This window comes from Notothenia rossii (genome assembly GCF_949606895.1).
Source record: "Notothenia rossii genome assembly, chromosome: 1".
Lineage (NCBI taxonomy): Eukaryota > Metazoa > Chordata > Actinopteri > Perciformes > Nototheniidae > Notothenia > Notothenia rossii.
Window position 1 is genome coordinate 8,439,179 of NC_136912.1, and position 6,000 is coordinate 8,445,178.

The following is a 6,000-nucleotide window of genomic DNA, read 5'->3' on the forward strand; positions in this document are numbered from 1 at the left end:
GTGGTATCTGTGGCAAGTATATGCCACAGATCCCACAACTTGCCGTGGCAAGTATATGCCACAACCATGCCACAACTTGCCGTGGCAAGTATATGCCACAACTTATATATGCCACAACTTGCTGTGGCAAGTATATGCCACAACTTGCTGTGGCAAGTAAATGCCACAAGTTAAGAGTTAAGAGAAGGTTTACGGTAGCTGCCACTCGCCTTCCGTGGCAAATGCTGATATTTAAATGTCGCTGTTTTGGCATGACTTTATCGGACTGATCTGTACACAAGACTGATGATCTGTTACTGATGGTCCGATCATATTTTTCAAAAAGATTAAACATTATATGTTCTATAGATTTTACTTGGAGAACGTGGTTTGTTAAAATAAATAAACGTGCTATTTTTATGATAATACTCAAGATATATTATTAGTAAGTTGACATAAAGATCTAACATTGTTGACCAGAGGTGGGAAATAGGCTAACTTGTATACTCAAGTACTGTATTTGTGATTTAGAAATAGCCTACTTGTAATTTAGTTGAGTATGTATGTAACCGGCTGTGTCTGACTCTGCGTTGTGTTGTGTAGAAAGACGACGACCCAGACGTGTAGCTTCATTCAGGATGTACATTTATTTTCACTCCTGACGAAACAGCGACAGAAAGAAAACATTTCTCCAGTCAGTACTCTCTTTAACGTGCCCCTATACAAATTAAACAACACAGAAATACATTGTGAACACCCGTGAGACACTACAACAAAAATAAGTAATAAAAAGTAACTTAAAGTGCATAAAGTCGACACTAAAACACGGAAATTGCTTCTGGCTGAAGAGCCGCCTACCTCTCCCACAGAGATCAGTATCAAAAGGGGAGAACGATGCATGAACCCCGCGAAAAAAAGGGGAACAGTGTCACATACATAAGGAACGTAGGGGTACACGCTAAAATTATAGTTCCACATACTGATGTGAGTCCTACTGCGTCAGGTATTAACACAAGATGAAACAAGAATAAACACAGATTTTGTGTAATTATATAGACATATTTACATAATATATTATATACAAATGAGACATAACTGTCCCTGTTACACTCACCCCGCTAGAATTATGCAAAATTCTGGGTCGCAAAACAATCCACATATAAACACACTGGCCATTACAACAAGCAACAAAACCATATGAAACAGCAATAAGAGCTTCCTACCTAAAGGATAAGAGAATGAGGCACTCGCTTGGGCCCAGCAAGAACCCACAGTACTCTACAGACAAGGTGAGGTGCAGTTTACACCCCACACCCTGGCCAAACGATGTGGATGAGCGAAAAATAAAAAAAAGGCTCAATACAGCAGTATATCACCAGAGCACAAATAATGGCTAACACGCCACATTTCACACATTAATAACAGCACGCGGCCTTATCTCAACCCTCAAGAAGGGACTCAAGTTGTGCCATGGACTCAATGAAGCGGCGCACAGGTCTAATGACTCTGCCGAATCGTGAGGTAACCTGGCCATCTACATGTGATGCTTGACGCTTATTGGCAGGGGGCCGTTGTGGCAGAGGAGCTGGGAAAGCCATTGGGGTCTCTACAGCAGTTGCAGGGTCACTAGAAACGGGGGTGACCAACACAGAAGGAGGTGGTGGGTGGTCTGGATGAACAGAGTCATCAAAAGGGGACTGCTCAAGGACCCATGAGGCGGTGCGGCCATCCTCCCCGTCAACATCCGAGAGGGAACCAGCTAGGGATGGCCCAGCTGTTGCAGCTGCTGTGTCTAACTCGGACACCTCTGTCCCATGCCAATCAGATGCCGGAGCGGTATCGGTCATGCTAGGGGTAGGTGCGGGCACAGGAGCATCATCTTCACCATCCGAGGCCTCCTCCAGCGGAAGGAAGTTGACTTGCAGCAGCAGGTTTCGGTGAACAACACGCTCATGTCCCTCTGGATCCCTGATCCGGTAGATATGGAGGGCTGGTTTTGAGGCCACCACAGTGTGCACAACAGGCATCCACTTGTCAGAAAGCTTGCATTTTCCCTTGGCGCCTTTGTTCGCCAGCAGCACCTGGTCACCGACAGACAGAGGTTGGCCCCTGACCCGTTTGTTATACTGGTCACTCTGATGTCTCTGCTCCGCTGTGCAGTTTTTCTGGGCCAGTGCCATGGCACAGTGCAGGTCTTCCAAGAGGGATTTCACGTAGGCATTGTAGTCACACACAGTCACATCATGAAGTACATTCCTGAACAGAAGGTCCACTGGCAGCCTTGGGATTCTCCCGAACATCAAATAGAAGGGCGCGAACCCAGTGGTCTCATGGACAGTGCAATTGTACACGAAAGTCATTGTCTGTATTATCTGCGGCCACTTCTGTTTGGAGCGAAGTGGTAGAGACCTCAACATGTTGCCCAGGGTGCGGTTGAACCTCTCTGTGCCGCCGTTCCCCATAGGGTGGTAAGGTGTGGTGTGGGACTTGTCAACCCCTGACAACTGCAAGAGCTCAGCAATCAGCTCACTTTCAAAGTTTGCTCCCTGGTCAGAATGAAGGCGCTGAGGGAAGCCATAAACACAGAAAAAGTTGTCCCACAGCTTCTTGGCTACTCTCTTAGCTGTCTGATCCTGGCAGGGGAAAGCATGTGCCAACTTTGTATAGTGATCGGTGATCACAAGAACATCCACAGACTTGTTGTGACGGTCTTCAGCTGACCAGAAGTCGATGCACACAAGCTCCAGAGGGGCAGAGGTCTTAATGCTCTCCAGTGGGGCTCTTACGGAAGGTTCAGGAGTCTTGCTGAGAACACATCTGTGGCAGTGCTTCACATGATTGCGGACATCCTTCTCCATGTCGTACCAGAAGAAACGCTGGCGGGCCAGAGACAGTGTGCGGGGCTGACCTTGATGGCCAGCATGGTCGTGAACACCAGATAATGCATCTGCCTTTAGCGACTCCGGCACCACGAACTGGGACCTCTTCTGTCTAGTCAAGGGATCTTTCGTGACCCTGTAGAGGACGCCATTCAGAAGAGTCAGTTTATCCCACTGCTTCAAGACTCTCAGAGTCGGCTGACTCTCATTGTAGCGTTCCCGTCTGGAAGGCCTGCGCTTCCTGTCGACATAGAGAGCGACCCTGGAAATTACTGGGTCCTGTTGCTGGTGTGACTGCAGCTCAGAAAGAGATAGGGAATGCAACGTGTCCTGGCCAGGTGGTTCAAAGGTGGTGAGGTGATCAACCAGGGAGGCTGCACGCTCCCTAGGAGCAGAGTCCCACTCGTCCAAGGAGGAAAGAAGAGAAGAGACCTCATCCTCAGACATTGAACCTTCAATGGCGTCAGAGTGAGATGGACCCTCCAGTGACTGTGGTTGGCAGGTGAGGCGGAAGGCATCTTGCACAGACCCATCACTGACGTCACAGACCTGGTCCAGTAGCTCCAAGTAGGGTTCACGCAGCAACCGTTCCCTCAAAGGTTTCACGAAAGGGTCTCTGCTGAGGGCATCCGCCACCACGTTCAACCTGCCGGGAATATGTTTGATTTCGAAGGAATACGGAGCCAACTTAGCAACCCACCGCTGCTCACAGGCGTCAAGTTTCGGCTTGGTCATGATATATGTGAGAGGATTGTTATCTGACCAGACGGTGAATCTGTGACCCTTGAGCCAGTGGCTAAACTTCTCACAAACCGCCCACTTTAGAGCCAAGAACTCCAGTCTGTGTGCAGGATAATTGAGCTGGCTGCGACTGAGAGTTTTGCTTGCAAAGGCGATGGGTCTTGCCTTCTCCTCACCAGCAGAAATTTGGGACAGTACAGCACCCAGACCATCAAGGGAAGCATCGGTGGAGAGGATGAAAGGCCTATCAAAGTCTGGGTGTGCCAGCACCACGCTGTTGAGGAGTGCGTGTCTCAGATCATCAAATGCCTTCTCACAGGCAGGGGTCCAATCCTGAGGAGTCAGTTCTCGAAAGGTGCCAGCTCTTCTCCGACCGAAAGAGCCCTTGGCTTTCCTCTTCTGCCCTGCAGTTAAGGCGTAGAGTGGCTTTGCGATGGAAGAACAGCCAGGAATGAAGTGTTGATAATACAGCACCATCCCGAGGAAAGACCTGACCTTCCGCTGAGATGGGGTGCAACCGTCGTCGTTCATGAGATCCTCCTTCCCGAAAGCTGAGATGACCCTCACCTTCTCTTGGTCGACTGAGACGCCACTGCTGTCTATCACGTGACCCAGAAACCCCACAGTCCTGCGAAGGAAGTAGCACTTCTTCTGAGACAGCTTCAGGTTGTTGGCTCTGAGCCGCGAGAAGACAGTCTCCAGCCGTTTCAGGGCTTCCTCCTCGGATGGAGCAAAGACAAGCAGGTCGTCCAAATAACAGAGGAGGCTGGAGAAGTTCAAATCACCAAACACACTCATCATCATCCGCATAAAGGACGCGGGACTGTTGCAAAGACCTTGGGGAAGTCTGTTGTACTCATACAGGCCTAAGGGTGTTGTGAATGCCGAGTACTTCCTGTCAGACTCATGGAGGGGGATGTTGTAGAACCCCGATGTGAGATCCATGGTGCTGAAAAAGGCGTTTCCACCAAGGGCAGCAAGACAGTCGGCCTGGTGAGGCAGCGGGTGGGCGTCCTTGACGGTCTTGGCATTAAGCCAGCGAAAGTCAGTGCAGATCCTTAACTCTCCTGACTTCTTCCAGACAAGGACCAGCGGCGATGCATACTCACTGACTGATTTACTGATGATGCCTTTCAACTCCATCTCAGACAGCACCTCTCTCAGTTTGTGATAGTGTGCTGGAGGGACACGACGATAGGGTAGCCTGAAGGGGTGATCATCAGTGAGATGAATCCGGTGGACGAACTCTTTCGCTTCCCCACAGTCCAGCTTGTCTTTGGAGAAGACATTCTGGTAAGTGAGCAACAGTTCAGAGAGTCTCTTTTTCCATTCATCTGACACCGCACAGCCTTCGAGGTCGATGTCTGCCAATCCACAGTCTTTAAGCTGCTGAGTGTGGGTAGAGCTGGCATCTGAGTTGGGAGGAGGGTCAGCTGCCTGACTGGTCTGTGGCCTATTCACACCCTGAGAGAGGGGAAGGTCTTCCATCGCGACACAAGTAAACACATCGGCCACTTTAGCATTGCGGCGTAGTGTCACGGGACTCTTGGTTGGGTTAAGGACCTTCATAGGGACCCAACGATCTCCCCACATGGGTGCCACAACCCGTCCCACAATAATGTCTTTGGGGGCTGAACGGGAGGAGGTGGGCTCCACAATGACAGTGCTCCCAGGGGACACAGGAACACTGCCAGGTAGCTTTCCCCACACCAGATACTCCTTCTGTGGTGCTAGAGTGATAGCTTGCCGTAGCTTGACCGTGCCAACCTTGTCAGGCAGTTCAGGACCAGACCAACGAGTGATGCAGCTGAGCAACTGAAGAAACTGCTCACAGTCGGGGTCTGAGGTGTTGGACTGGATGAGCTCCCAGTACTTCTCATCAGACTTCATCCTCTGTAATATGGGCCTGATGACGTTGCTACCAATAATGAGTTCGTCTCTCTGCCCTGGGACAAGGAAAGTTGGCACAATGAATTTAGAACCGTAAACCTCAATCTCCAGGTCATAGATACATCTGGGTTGTGTCATAAGGCCACCACAGCCAACTAGGACCACCTTCTCTGGCACAGGCTGAGGACAAGGGAGGACACCAGCAGCTCTAAGATTGGACTCTGCCTCTTCGCTGAGTGTGCATGACATGCTCCCTGAATCAAGCATCCCCCTTAAAGTTGACTGACCCCCTACTAACACTGGGGTATAAAACAAGTCATTGGCTCCTTCAACTCTATGTGAACCCACAGCAATCACAGTTTTGTCATCAGGAAGATTACTACAGCAGTTCACATATGTTGATCTTAAGTCATTTTCCTCACTGAGGGTGTCACTAGTGCCGCCCATGCTATCCCTCTCACTGCACGGGCGGGCTAGTTTAAACCAGCATTGGAGGGAGAAGGTGGCATGG